The following is a 16069-nucleotide window of genomic DNA, read 5'->3' on the forward strand; positions in this document are numbered from 1 at the left end:
CATCCACGAAAGTATAGATGTGGCTCCATGTTGCCTCCCCTTTTGTTCATGGAGGTGCACCTGAGACTGGCTCTTCTTAGCAACTGAGTGGTGTGTGAGGAATCTGAAAGGTAAGTCAATATCAAAGCTTATGTTCTCATTTCTATTGTGTTGATACATTTTTAGATAGCATGCAGTTAAAAAACTGTTAAAATTAATGGCAAAATGATTTTTCTTTATTTATTTTCATTAGAGAGACAAGACTATATCAAACAAAAGAGTCTATGGCCTTGGGATTGTATTCTTCTCTGTTAGCAAAGAGAGTGTTTCAGTATGGGTGAGAAGTGTTGCCTAAAGCAAGTCAAAATGTCCTGCAAAATTTTCCTAAACTCTGGCATGGAATTACCATGAGCAAGGTAAATACTCAATCTTATGCACATATGTGTAGGAAAGACAGCTGTAGGAGCCCATTGACATGTATGAAGCTTCTTTCCCTAAACACCCTCTTTCCCCTCACCGAATACTACTCTGCCTTAATTACCCCAAATGTCATACATTAAAATTATCCCCATGTATCTTCAATTAAAGCCATTCACAGTAGTTTCTATCTCTGGAGCAATATTGCCTAATCTGTATTTGAGAGACTCGTTAAAATATACCAATAATATTTCAAAGGATGAGAATTTTCTTAGATTTAAAACTGAGGATACTCCTAATGACTTTAATTGGAGATCAATATCCTCTTGGTCTCTAGCATCATGTTAGTGAAGAAATACTATGGTTCCCTGAACTCTTCTTGCTGCTGGGGGAAAGAAAAGCAATTGGATAGTTAATAACCAGTATTACTTCTTTTCCTCTGATGCCTGTCTCCCTTATGATGGGTGTGTGCAGCCTTACAATAAGCTCCATTTCTCCAGGAAACTTGAATCAGTCTCCATTCTCTGAAACAAAAAGAGATTTTATTACCAAAAACACTTTCTAAAAAACATTTAAAAATGCAGAATAGATTTTATTTAAAATGAATATTCCCCTAGCAACAAAATGAAAACATGAAATGATTTATATTTATGTTTATATTTAACCAAAATGTTACAACTCTACCTAAAAACTTAAAACAAATAATTTAGTTAATGCTTTTCATTGGCTTCACAAAAATCAAGGATAACTACTCTTTGTATAAACATTTGTCATATGGGTGTGTTTATACATGTATAAACATTTATCATATGTATGTGTGTATATACATGTATAAACACATCCATATACATCATAGGTCACATACAATAGTTGCAGGGGCCATTGAAAATAATATGCTAAGAATAGATAAGGCTCAAGGACAGTATCTCTAGCTAGTTGCACTTTCAATGAACTCCAGTAGTCAAGGTCAGTATCTCTAGTTGAACTTTTAATGAACTCTAGTAGGCACCAAGAAGGCAGACAAATAAGAAAGAGCTTAGAGACAAGGAACTAAGCAGAAGGTTACATCTGGGTGTAGAAAGTTTGTTTTGCATTGTGTTATTTTTGCTGACGTGGGCTTTATGGAGTATAAATAAAGTGAGGCGGAGGCTCTAGGCGCGGCCGCCATGTTCTCTGTTTGTCTTTGTCTCTTGTGTCTGTTCATTCTCCAGCACCCCCGGCACGGGCCCCAATAATAGTGAGCATTAGAACTTAATTTTTGTATATTATATTTTTATTATGATACTTTTTGATAGAAGTCTTTTGAAATTGTAGATTATTTTATGTTTTATATAATAACCAAAAAAATGATGCCAGCAGTCTTCAAAGAATAATATTCCAAAAGGTGAAATGCCCCAAGGTATTTTTTTCTGTTGAATTGTTTAATATTGGTAGACATTCCTGATATAAACTCTATTTTAAAAGACTATTTTATATTATCTTAAAATTTTTATTTAGTCAGTAATCAAAAGGATACAATTTAAATGGAAATTTTTGTTCACTATGAGTTTTCTATATCTATATCTATCTATACATAGATATATATATATATATATTTTTTTTTTTTTTTTTTTTTTTTTTGAGACGGAGTCTCGCTCTGTCGCCCAGGCTGGAGTGCAGTGGCCGGATCTCAGCTCACTGCAAGCTCTGCCTCCCGGGTTTACGCCATTCTCCTGCCTCAGCCTCCCGAGTAAGCTGGGACTACAGGCGCCTGCCACCTCACCAGGCTAGTTTTTTGTATTTTTTTAGTAGAGATGGGGTTTCACCATGTTAGCCAAGATGGTCTCGATCTCCTGACCTCGTGATCCGCCCATCTCGGCCTCCCAGAGTGCTGGGATTACAGGCTTGAGCCACCGCGCCTGGCCAGAGTTTTCTATATTTTAATATTGAAAGAAAAAACTCAAAATGTTAGTCATATAGCTCTTATTTTGATGATAGCAATGTCTGTGTCTGGAACTAGATTTGTCAAGATCTGTAACTAGTTGTATAAAAATCCTTGATGTGATTTTCACAATCAACACTAAAGTTGATCAATCCTTTTAAATGTTGTTTTGAAACATTAAGGTTTAGCTTTATTGTTTGGGAATACAATTGAGAAATGCAATCCATTTGAAAAAAAGCCATGGACCTCAATAATTAATCAAATTCAGATCTTTTTAAATGAATAAAAAGATGCATATAATTGGTCCGATGTTAAAGGCAGCTCATAACATAGTCAAGACATAGGTCTGATATTATTTCCATAACAAGATATGTACTCATTGTTAAGTTGTTGTAGTTCTGTGCCTGAGTTTTCCTATTTGTAAAATGGGGATGATGATAGTAAAATATCCATGTCTTAGGGTTGGTCTGAAGATTAACTGAGGCCATCCACAAGAAGCATTAGTACTATGCCTGACACACAGCAAGCACTTACTAAATGGGTGTCTAATATTATTAACTTAGTGATTGGTAATTCTTCCATTTGATGAATACTTATTAAGCATCTACTCTACTTCAGCCACTAATAAGCAGGCATCTAACTAATATGTTAAAAAAATCAAGCAGTAGATTCTGGAATTTAGGTAGAATGCAGGTTAAAATAAGAAACCTAAAGACTTTAATATAGGTTTTGTCTTTTTCCAAATAGAGTACAGCGGTGGGTCAATTTATAAGCTTCACATAAGAGAACACGAGATGGCAGATCTGCCTAAGGATTCTAAGAAGAAAATAAGATTTTATCAAGTATGAATGCATGGAAAACAAAAGGCACAGGGAATGGCAAATGAAAAGAAAAGATAAAAACCACATTTTTTTCTATTGTGTTATTTGGTATCTATTATTAATGTCTATTGATAGTTCTATTGGACATGAGGAAAGGGCATTTCACCTTGTACATTTCACCTTGTACAAAGTGAATTATCTTTTCTTTGATTTACCCAAACTTATATTACATAGCCATTTCATACATTGAAGATAGATGTTTCAAACATTATAGCTATATCATGGACTTAACTGAGGCATCCTACGTGATAATGTGGTATATAATCTATGAAGCACCACACAAATGGTAATTATTTTTATACTTAAAAAAATCTGTATTTAAAGATGTCTGTTCTCCAAAATAATATTTCTTGAAAACATAAATATGCCTCTTTCGCTTTTATTTCCTTAATGCTCTCCCAACGCTGCAAGGATATTTGCTGAATAAGTAAATAAGCACATGCTTCCAGCAGTGCACTGACTGAAAGACTGTGGGACATCTCATATCCAGCTTCACCTGCTGTACAATGTGACCACTCTCTGACCAGTGCGCCATGCAGATAAAATCGATTGAAATGGAGTGTGACTGAAACTACTTTGAATATGAATGGAATTAATTGGCAGGACAAGTACAAGAGCATTGATAGAATCAGTTACATATTTTGCCAAGGTAATGGGGATCAGTGAGAGAAGAGCACTTCCAAGATAATTTCACATTAACTAAATAACCAATGATCACTTTTAAACTTGCTGCTGCTGCCTTCCTGGATCATAGCTAACCTGCTTGGATGCTCTGGGAAATTGGGGGTTGCACAGAAGAAGATACATTTAGGTGAGTCACACCCTATCATTTTCAGAATACTCATTATATTTGTCTTTATAGGAAATAATGTCAACATTATTTTGAAACATAATTGAATAAAGTAAATAATTGTTTTATTTAATGGTGCATTTGAAAAGGTAAAAGCTAATCGATTGATGATTTTATTTGATTTGTGAACAATTTTCACATGTTAATTCACTCTATTTTTTCCCCTAATGTCTGTAAAATACATTTTGTTAATATATCCCTAATTGAAGATATACCCTACGGTAAATGACTTCATGAAAATAATGTTGGAATTATTCAAAATAAATGTCACATATTTTAGCTTAATTAATTTATTATAAAAGTACTTTGACTAAAACAAAATGTGTTTTATTCTTTGAGTAAGAAAAAAGAAAACTTGGCTCCAACTCTACAGACACTTCCAGGCCAATATGGTAACCTGCTTGCAAGGACTCATATGTTCTCTTCAAGGTTCCTAGTAAATGTATTAAATGATAAATACGATGCCATTTAAAATCAAAGCCAATCCATTATAAATAATGGGAACAGGAAAGTTATAGTGGCAGGCTTCTAATTTAGGATTAAGAAACACAAAGTAAAACTAAACACTAAAACTAGCATTTAGGGAAACAGTTACAGGCTTTGAGAATTTTCCCTTCTACCTGCTAAGAAATAGCTTGTAACTGGCCAATCCTCCCACTAAGAACAAGTGAAAAAATGAAAAAAGAAGCACACAATCAAACAACCCGTCTTTGAAGAGTAACTAAGATAGCCAAGATTTAAGGAACCAAGATTCCAGAGAAAAATAAAACTCCTGAGATGATTTTGACTTTCTACACAGAAGCACTATTCTTTTCAAGCAGTTGTTGATTCACAAATTTCATGGATAGAGATGCTTATCAAACAAGAAGAAAGTAATTATTAAAAGCTGAAGAAACTGAATTTTGAGAACTTTCAGCAATCTCATGGACCTGTGAACAAAAAAACAAGTTCAAAGCTGACAAGGCAACAACAACAACAACAAAAAGAAGTGTAAATACCCAAGATATGCAGAAAATGAGACCAATAGTCTGAGCTGCTTTTTCCCTTACAGAGTTTGGTGATTGATTAGTAATTCAAGCCGAGAGGCAGACACGCTAGACTGGAAGTGGCTGCTAATGAGAACTTCCCCCGTTTTGGGAAAGCAGCTGACTTAAGTAATTTTGTAAAACAATATTTGTACTACAAACTATAAGGCTAAAGCCAGAAAAGACTGTTTAAAAACAGTTAGTAAATTTGTTTCTTACAGCAGTATGGATTACCAATTCTGAAATTACTTTATATATGTACTACGTTTGAACAAATAAGTAAATATAATGAAGATGACAACCATATTTCTCACTGTCAGAGAAAAAAGTTATACTGAACAAATGGGAGAATGCTAGGATGAACCCGATTGTTTTGTATTAGAGTGGGAGATATGAGTATAAATATATGACTTAAAACAACCCACATTTATTATATTAGTGTTCTGTAGGTCAGAATTCCAACATGGGTATGACAGGGATATAATCAAGGGGCAGCAGGACTGCCCCTTTGGAGGCCTCTCCCTAGTTCTTGCATGTAGCCCCCTTTATTTCGCAGTCAGCGTGGGGTATCAAACGTTTTTCATGTTGTCATTGTTCTCTGACGACAGCTAAAACATTCTCTACTTTTAAGGACTCATGATTACATTGGTCCCACTTATATTAATCCAGGATAATTTTGCCATCTTGAGGTCCCTGATATTAAGCACATTTGCAAAGTTTCTTTTTCCACAAATGTAACATATTCAGGGGCTCTGAAAATTCTTGTGCGGTCATCTGAATGCCTGTTAACTTAGGCTTTGTACATTTTGGGGCTATATTTTGCCAGCATATATAAGATCTCTCTCTCTCTCTCTCTCTCTCTCTCTCACACACACACACACACACACACATACACACACAAACACATACACACAGATATAAAATCAGAATTGAATTTAACAACTTTTCCTTGTGAAATATAACTTTTATCATCATGTGATTACTCATTTTACTGCCAGTAATTCTATTTGCCTTAACACTTAAATTGTCTTATGGTAAAATAGTCACACCAGAAAATGATTGATAATAAATGCAAAGAGGCAGAAAATTATAGAAGTGACTGAAGTACTCCCAAAGAAGATGTAAGAAAAAAGCTGAAGCCAAAATAATGACATATGAGATGAGAAAGATTTTTTGACTAAAACAAACATATAAACAACAACCTTGAGCTTGAAGACTGAAAAAATATTCAAATTCTTGTTAAAATTGATGAAAGCCCCATTCTTGAAATTAAAAAAAAAAAAATCTCACCCAGGATACAACTTAAAAAACAAAAATACTTTAAAAAATAATAGGTAGCTATGTGGTAGAAGTCATTCTCACTTTGAATACACCTCTACAGTGCTAAATATCAGAAAATAAAATGCTGAAAGAAAATTTATGATGTCACAATTTTATATCCAGTCAAGTGTTCATTCATGTATGAAGGAAATAGAAAGCTATATTAAATATGGCTGTTTTGGAAATTTGCCTCCATCAGGAGTAATTATTTCTTTTGCAGATACTCACTAATCACTTGACTCTTTTTAAAGGAATTGAGAACGCATTTAAAATACCAAAAGAGAGATATTATCAAAGGAGAAAGACTTTAGATAATATAAATAATACTAGGTGATAACCAGGCCTTGTGTGCCCTGGCTGCTCAGTTGGTCCCATGGCCTGTTTAGTTTGAATGCCTGTGCAGTTTGGGACGTCTTCTTCTTGGGAACAAGACGCTGCTGCTGTCCAAAGACAAACCTCGTGAACACTGCCTGCCAATTGCTTCCAATGGGGAAGCAGTCACTCATAACTCAAATGACTGGCAATGATTATTTTTAATTATAACGTTTTTTCTTAATAGGGGCACTGAGAGCCAGGCCCTCTCTATTGTGTAGTAGAAATATCACAAAGTAGTGAGGGGAATGACAGGCCATCGGAGTGGCTGCTGCCACCATGTTGGCTGTAGCAGGGAGGCGCAAGTGTTGTTGGCAGGAGTGGCTGCGGGAACAGCAGTGGCGGCAGTGGGTCCCCTGTGCCCCATGCCCCCAAGGGAGGCGACTGCACCACCCCCACCCTTGCATGGCCAGGCAGAACCCACTTCTAGGACCGGAACTGGACACTCACTGGGACAACCTGACTAAGAGAGGAGCTACTTTCTCTGTTGAGAGCTGAGGAAATGATGGGACAACCAGCTGCAGAGAGGAACTACCCTCACTGCTAAGAGTTGAAGAAACAATGGGACAACCAGCTATAGAGAGGAGCTACTGTCTCTACTAAAAGCTGAACACTTGCTGGGACACGCTGGCTATGAAGAGGGGCTGCCCACTGTGGGTCTCCTATGAGCGGTTCTATTGCTCAATAAAGTTCCTCTTCATCTTGCTCACCCTCCACTTTTCCGTGTACCTCATTTTTCCTGGACACAGAACAAGAACTCAGGACATGCTGATGGTGGGGCTAAAAGAGCTGTAATACAAACAGATAAAACATGCCTTTTGCCTGCCATGTTGCAGGTGACAAGAAGGAGAGAAGAGAGAAGGAGAGAAGAGCTGTGGCCCTGCAGGGAGCGCAAACCTAGGAGCTCCCTGAGCCAGGGCTGTGACAACCTAGGGCTCTGCAATTCCTGGTATTTCCAAGTTTCTGGGAGCCACACCATGTTCTCCGGTGTCAGCTGTGGAAATCACTTATGGTATACCTGGGCTAGCTTCAGCCTCACGGGAGCCAGTGCCCATGCTGGTGCCTGGAGCTGCTGGCCCCGCCATAGCAGGTGTGCCTGGCTGTGAGCAGTGGCTGGATGCCATGCTTGCTCACACACCCCTCACTGCTCCATGTCTGGCTCGCCCTTGGCAGGTATGGGATCCAGGCCAGTAGTGGGAGCTGACTGCAGCCTGCCAGGCCAAGCGGGCAGAATGAGTCCAGCAGCCAGAGCAAAACTCAGGCAAAGCTGCCACTGGTTGCAGAGGTTGCCAGCTGGTGAAGTGACACCCCAAGGATCCCATAACAGTAGCATGATGCACAATTTTCCTGGACTCAGGAAGAAAAAATATGAATGTTGGAAATAATTACTCTCATTTTCTGTCATCTCTCTTTCAAATACTGTCTTGCAACATTTATACATTTTCTTCTGGAAGGGTTTGGTCAGGGCCTGGTAGTACCCTTACTTCTGAGTCAATATTGCAAAGTTATCAATTCCATCTCTTCTTAGATGAAGGAAGAACAGTATTAATAGCAAATGCCCAGACGCCCCACCAACTTGCAAGTAGAATTTTCCAAGGTTTTCTGAAATAACCATTTATGTAAACATCTGTAACATTGTAAGCAAGGTCTCATTCAGTTAAGAGATGCGTAAAGTAAAAACAAAAAGTCAAGAATTGAAAATTTTTTGTGTAAAAATTAATGATTATAAGAAACTAGTAAATATTATTTTTAACGTACAAATTTCTTATAAATTAACTTAGCAAAGAAATAGTATCCTAAATTATATGTCTAAAATGTATAAATAATTATTGAGCTAATAAGTAATAATAGCTAATAAACACAATGTAAGTGTTCAGTCTCACCAATAATACAGAATAGAATTTAAAATGCTATATATTTCTTGTCTAGCAACATCAAAAATATTTAAAAGATAAAAACTTGCTGCAGAGAAGAAAATGTGTTAAAATAGATAGTGCAGGTGGGCATGCTATCCAAGTGAGGAGAAAGATAGTAGACCAAAATGCTTGACAAAAATTTACTTCCTTGCTCTTCTTATTAGAAGACAACTCAAGCTGGTTCACTCTATCGGACACACAACTGTTTAGGCCAAGGATAATTTTTTTTTAACTTTTATTTTAAGTCCAGGGGTACATGTACAGGTTTGTTACAGAGGTAAACATGTATCATGGGATTTGTTGTACCAATTATTTCATCACCCAGGTATTAAGTCTATCACCCATTAGTTACTTTTCCTGATCCTCTCCCTCCACCCACCCTCCACCCCCCAATAGGCCCCAGTGAATGGTGTTCACCTCTATGTGTCCACATGTTCTCATCGTTTAGCTCCTGGTTATATGGTTTGGGTGTGTCCCCGCCCAAATCTCAACTTCAATGATAGCTCCCAGAATTCCCACGTGTTGTGGGAGGGACTCGGAGAGAGCACTTGAATCATGGGGGTAGGTCTTTCCCGGGCTATTCTTGTGATAGTGAATAAGTCTCATGAGAACTGATGGGTTTATCAGGGGTTTCTGCTTTTGCTACTTCCTCATTTTTCTCTTGTGGCTGCCATGTAAGAAGTGCCTTTTGCTTCTTGCCATGATGAGGCCTCCCCAGCTACATGGAACTGTAAGTCCAATTAAACCTCTTTTTTTCCCCCAATTTCAGGTATGTCTTTATCAGCAGCATGAAAATGGACTAATACAGTAAATTGGTACCATTAGAGTGGGGTATTGCTGAAAAGATACCTGAAAATGTGGAAGCGACTTTGGAACTGGGTAACAGGCAGAGGTTGTAACAGTTTGGAGGGCTCAAAAGAAGACAGGAAAATGGGGGAACGTTTGGAACCTCCTAGAGACTTGTTGAATGACCTTGACAAAAATGCTGCTAGTGATATGAACAATAAGGTCCAGGCTGAGGTGGTCTCAGATGGAGATGAACTTGATTTAGGGTATCTGGTGGAAGAAATTTCCAAGCACGAAAGCGTGTAAAAGGTGACTTGGATGCTGTTAAAAGCATTCATTTTAAAAATGGAAACAGCATAAAAGTTCTGAAAATTTGCAGCCTGACAATTCAGTAAGAAAAAGAAAAAATATTTTTTGAGGAGAAATTCAAGCCGGCTGCAGAAATTTGCACAAGTAGCAAGGAACAAATTAATGCCCAAGACCATGGGGAAAATGTCTCCAGGCCATGCCAGAGATCTTCCATAGCAGCCGTTTCCATCACAGGCCCAGAGACCCAGGAGGAAAAAGTTGTTTCATAGATTGGGCCCAGGGTCCCTGTGCTGTGTACAGCCTTGGTACTTGGTGACCTGTATTCCAGCTGCTCTAGTCATGGCTGAAAGGGGCCAATCTAGAGCTTGGGCCATGGATTTAGAGGGTAAAAACCCCAAGCCTTGGTGGTTTTCATGTGGTATTGAGCCAGCAAGTGCACAGAAGTCAAGAATTGAGGATTGGGAACCTCTGCCTAGATTTTAGAAGATTTATGGAAATACCTGAATGCTCAGGCAGAAGTTTGCTGCAGGAGTGGGGCCCTCATGGAGAACCTCTGCTAGGGCAGTGCAGAAAGGAAATATGGGGTCAGAGGCCCCACATAGAGTCTCTAGTGGGGCACCATCTAGGGGAGCTGTGAGAAGAGGGCGACCAGCCTCCGGACGCCAGAATGGTAAATCCACTGACAGTTTGCACCATGTGCCTGAAAAAGCTGCAGACACTCAATGACAGTCCATAAAAGCAAATGAGAGGGAGGCTGTACCCTGCAAAGTCACAGGAGCAGAGCTACCTAAGACCACAGGAACCCACCTGTTACATCAGTGTGACCTAGATGTGAAACCTGGAGTCAAAGGAGATCATTTTGGAGCTTTAAAATTTGACTGCCCTGCTGGATTTCGGACTTGCATGGGCCCTGTACCCCTCTGTTTTGGCCAATTTCTCCCATTTGAAATGGCTCTATTTACCCAATACCAGTATCCCCATTGTATCTAGGAAGTAACTAGCTTGCTTTTGATTTTACAGTCTCATAGGCAGAAGGGACTTGCCCTGTCGCAGATGAGACTATTTGAACTGCAGACTTTTGGGTTAATGCAGAAATGAGTTAAGACTTTGGGGGATGGTCGGGAAGGCGTGATGTTTTGAAATACGAGGGCATGAGATTTGGAGGGGTCAGGGATGGAATGATATGGTTTGACTGCATCCCCACCCAAATCTCAACTTGAATTTTATCTCCTAGAATTCCCACATACAGCGAGAGGGACCCAGGGGGAGGTAATTGAATCATGAGGACTGGTCTTTCCCATGCTATTCTCGTGATTGTGAATAAGTCTCACGAGATCTGATGGGTTTATCAGGGATTACTGCTTTTGCTTCTTCCTCATTTTTCTGTTACTGCTGCCATGTAAGAAGTGCCTTTCACCTCCGTGATTCTGTGACCTCCCCAGCCATGTGAAACCATAAGTCCAATTAGACCTCTTTTTGTTTCCAGTTCCAGGTATGTCTTTGTCAGCAGTGTAAAAATGGACTAATACACCTGGGCTCAGCCAGAGCAGGGCAGAGGATGGCCAAGGGACAAAGAGGGAAGAGAGATAATAGGACTTGAAGACCAGCTGCAGAGAGGAGTAACTTCTCTGCTGATAGCTGCAGAAACAACCTGTGAGCAGAGAGGAGCTACTCCCTCCACTGAGAGCTTCAGAGACCTGCAGAAATGTCCCGATAACCTGCCTGAAGAGAGGAGCTGTCCTCTCCAGGGCCTCTTCTCTGCAGAGAGCTGACTAGTTGACTGGATGCCCTGCCTACAGAGAGGAGCTACCCACTCCTCTGAACTGTTCTAATGCTAAATAAAACTCTTCTTCTTCCCCCTTCACTTGTCTGCATACCTCATTCTTCCTGGATGCAGGACAAGAACTCGAGCAAAGGTGCTGCTGTGACAGAAGTTTCTGGCTAGAATAATCGACACGCCAGAGATCTCATAATAGTGTCATTCTCATTTGAGAATAGCAAAATTAAATATACTTTGAAATGTGATTTTAATATTGGAGCATATTTTGCCTGGAGTTGGTAAGTTCAGTGGTAGGTGAACACAGTCCTTGCAAGGTTCTTATATGTCTGCATTTGATGCCTTTTGTCTCTGATGGAGAAAGCAACCACTAGGCAAGAAAACAGAGTTTGTACATGATTTCAGTGATTCTTTTCAATCTCAGATATTCACATCTTTTTTCCACAGATCCCCACTCACCTAAAAGTTTCATTTGGAATTATTAAATATGGTTTTCCTAAATGTATGTTTTCCTTAACTTTTATGTACAATTTATATAAATAATTAAACTTTCTAAGGATACATTTTTAAAATTTTACTTTAAGTTTGTGGATATATGTGCAAAACGTGCAAGTTTGTTATATAGGTATACATGGTGGTTTGCTGCACCTATCAACCTGTCCTCTCAGTTTTAAGCCCCACATGCATTAGGTATTTGTCCTTATGCTCTGCCTCCCTTTGCCCCTCACCCCCCAACAGGCCTTGGTGTCTTGGTGTCTGGTGTTGCCCTCTCTGTGTCCATGTGTTCTCATGGTTCAACTCCCATTGATGAGTGAGAACACGCAGTGTTTAGTTTTCTGTTCATGTGTTAGTTTGCTGAGAATGATGGATTCCACCTTTATTCATGTCCCTGCAAAGGACGTGAACTCATTCTTTTCTATGGCTGCATGGTATTTGCATATGTGCCACATTTTCTTTATCCAGTCTATTATTGATAGACATTTGGGTGGCTTCCAAGTCTTTGCTATTGTAAATCATGCTGCAATGAACACATACGAATGCATGTGGAGGAATTAAGGATAAATTTGTACTATGGAAAAATGCAAAGTTAATGAAGACCATTTAATATCTGTAATTATATCTTATCTACTCTTAAGATTTGATGGAAATTTACTTTAGATATCTGATGTCTCCATTCCACATAGAATAAAACTTGTCACTTCACTTCAGTTTGTTTTCATACCACATACTGAATTCAACCGATTGCAGAGAGAGATAGTACCATACAGTAACAAGAAAACAGCTCAGGTGTCAGGGTATATGAAATTGGTTTCTCAACTGATTGCAGAGAGAGATAGTACCATACAGTAACAAAAAAACAGCTCAGGAGTCAGGGTGTATGGAATTGGTTTCTCACATTGTTTCTGGCTCCGTAGTTCCGAGCTTGGCACCACTTTTCAGGGTGTTAGCTTATACTTTAGCAAAATGTACATGGATTAGATAAAGCTAAGATTTCTTTCAACTTTAGCATTATCTGTATTAGTGAACACAATATCATTAAGTCTTATGTATTGAATGCACTACTGTGGAAGAATTTGGGGAATAAAATTATACGCTTGATCCAAGCTGAACAGAACAGCAGAGAGAAAGCCCTTGGACCTCTCTCTGAGTATTCATTGCCTGCCTGATGAGATCAGCTCCTCAGGACAGAGTAAAACCAGATCACAGGTGAAGAAATACGAGCTCAGAGAGACCGAATGTAGTTGACCCAGGCAGAGGCATGGGTGGTTCCTTAAATTGTTGGCAATCCTGTTTGAAGGCCTCAAGGTTGATGATATGGTATTCACCTGAGAATTCTTCCGTGTTCTTTGGTCTGTACCTTAGGATTTTTCACCTATGAGTCACCCCTACAGTAACACCTACAAATGTTTATGATTCTGGTTTAAATACAAGTTATAAGCATTCATAAAAGTCACCTATTCAACCACAGAAACTTGGGTTAGAACTCAGAGGTTCTAATTTTTGTAATCTGAGATGGGGCCTGAGGATTTACATTTCTACTTTTGAACAGCATAGTTTAAACTACATATTACAGGGAAGTTAAAACTCAATAGCAGGATCGAGATTAAATGTTTTATGCTGTGTGCTCTAAATTAAGTTACTCTTTCTATGGCTAATTTTCTTCTCCCTTTTCCAAAATTTTAGATAAGATAGCAAAGTCAAGTCTGGAGCAATTTGTTAAAATGTAAGCTTTGTGTTTTTTTTTTAATCGTGTGAGAGGATAAAGAAAAAATCTTTAATAGGAGGAAAACAGTAGGCAGGATTCCTGGATGCTCTATGTCCTTAGAATCTGAAATATGCATAATGCTCTAGTAAAGGAGGTATTACCAAAATTTCTCACATTGCCAAAATTACCACCCCTGTATATATACATATATGGGGGTGTTAGTTTGGATAGTAAAAAGTTAAATGAAAATGCTATACATGCTTTACTTTCTAAGATATTCCCTCATGAAAAAAAAACTTTTCTTACCTCAAAGAGAGAAGTGCATCATCGGTGTTTTCTTGTTCTTAAGTAGTGTTATTACAATATCTGTTGGCTCCATGAGAATTACATTGGGCTGCTACTGCAGATGGTGTAGTAGTGGTTGTTTACTATTAAATTACAGTCAGGGAGAGACAAAAAGCATGCATGTTCCCATGCAGGATGGACCCGTCAAGAGAGGAGCCTGTAGAAGGTGGAATTAGTTTTGAAAGATCTCACATTTTCTTGGCCCAAACCCAAAATCAGAAACCTAGGTAGTTCTCCCAACTCAATAGCCTAAGGCTGCTTTAGTTATACATTGCTCGGTTATGAGACATTTTGTACTTACAGTAAACAGGCAACGCTAACTGAATCATGATTGAAAATAATCCATAATGATCTTTCTGAGACTCAGAATCACTTATGGAATCACCCATTATCTACTTGCTCCTAGCACTGCTCTATGATAGATGGCATGAGTCACAATAGTTTGATTTGAAGATCGAATGAAAACACACATGTAGAATCCCTTGGCACAATGCCTGGTATGTGGTAACTATGCAATAAGTATCCCTCTTTAGCTTCCTTGATCTGAAATATGTGTTCCTTGCTTAATATGTTTATTTAACGTACTAACATTTTATTCATTTAAGAAATTTTCTTTAAAAAAACAAATGTTCCAAAATAATTGGAAATAACATGAATTTTTAAATCCAAAGATATGGATTCACCCCCTAGGTTGACTAATAGCAGAGTTAACCTAGAACCTTATTTTACTCATATTTAATAAGAATTATTCCTTATAGTGTAATATGTAAAAAAGACATTAGCTATGCAAATATTATATTTATAAGCTGTTATAAGGTGTTTATAATAGTACACATACTATCCAGATGTTATAAAAAATTTGTATTATTTGAGATATAGTGTCTAAATTAAAACCCATTATAAAAATCTTGTGAGATAGAGGAAAGAGACACAAAAGAGCATACAGCTTCTGTCTCTCTCTCACACACACACACACCACTACCACATATACACACAATATTGCCTGTAAGCTCACACATTTATATTATTACTCAGGAATTCTCAATTTTGGGGGTCCGATCATATATTTTATAACTACTACTGATACTAAGTGTATCAAAGGAAAACGATTTGCATTAGAAATGGAAACAAAGTGCAAAATAAAATCAGAATATGACCTGATCTGAAGAGACTCTCAATTTAGCAGGGTAGTGATAACAGCCCGTATTGACATAGGGCTTAGCATATGCTGGGCACTGCTCTAAATGCTTTATAGTCATGTGTTGCATCTTCCTCTGCAGAATGAGGTTAATACCCAGTTTACTATGATGATTGGGGATTAAGTCAATTCATATAAATAAAGTTCATGCTACAGTCCTAAGGATATATAAATAAGCATTGTTACAGGATGTTGTGAATGCAAATAATGGGAAATAATTTAAATTAGGTCAGGAACAAAAATGTGCTATTCTATAAGGACACTGAAGTGTCTCATGGAAACCTTAAGTCAGAAATGTCGAGAGACCTAAGAAAAGTTTGCCAAAGATAAGAATCCACAGCCAGAATCTGCTCCTGTTTCATCTTTTTGCTGCTCATCAGGACTGGTCCATTCATGTTTGTTTGCAGATCAGCTTTCTTTTTCTTTCTCTTTTTACTTCCTTTTATTTTCCTGCTCCACTTCCCCTAAGATGATGAGATCATGACTTCTCCACATTTATCACATTCTTATCTTCTCTCCTCATTAATCCATCCTGAGTCAGGTGTCCAACCCTGGTCCACTCAATCATGTCCAGGAATGCAGAATCCTATGGTAAAAATGTGAGTATTGGTAGCTGCACCTTCAGTGAGAGTTTAAAGAAATATGGATGTGAACTGGATGGATGTTTCATAACATCCTCTAAATTTTCAATGAAGACACCACAGTATCCCTATATAAAAGCCTTTAGAAAGTCCTATTCACAAAATGGAATTGAAGAAAATAGAAGT

The 16069-nt window shown here is 38.2% G+C and overlaps 1 long non-coding RNA gene across 1 annotated transcript; it reads right to left on the reverse strand.

The window, feature by feature from the left end:
* Positions 1-224: 224 nt before the first annotated feature.
* Positions 225-14492, reverse strand: LOC117086361. Its single transcript, XR_004438305.1, has 3 exons — positions 14406-14492; positions 14066-14261; positions 225-920 (listed from the first exon to the last, which is right to left on the reverse strand). It is a non-coding gene; the product is annotated as an uncharacterized LOC117086361 (long non-coding RNA).
* Between the last annotated feature and the right edge of the window lie 1577 nt (positions 14493-16069).

This window comes from Trachypithecus francoisi, unplaced genomic scaffold, assembly GCF_009764315.1.
Source record: "Trachypithecus francoisi isolate TF-2019V2 unplaced genomic scaffold, Tfra_2.0 Lachesis_group1, whole genome shotgun sequence".
NCBI lineage: Eukaryota > Metazoa > Chordata > Mammalia > Primates > Cercopithecidae > Trachypithecus > Trachypithecus francoisi.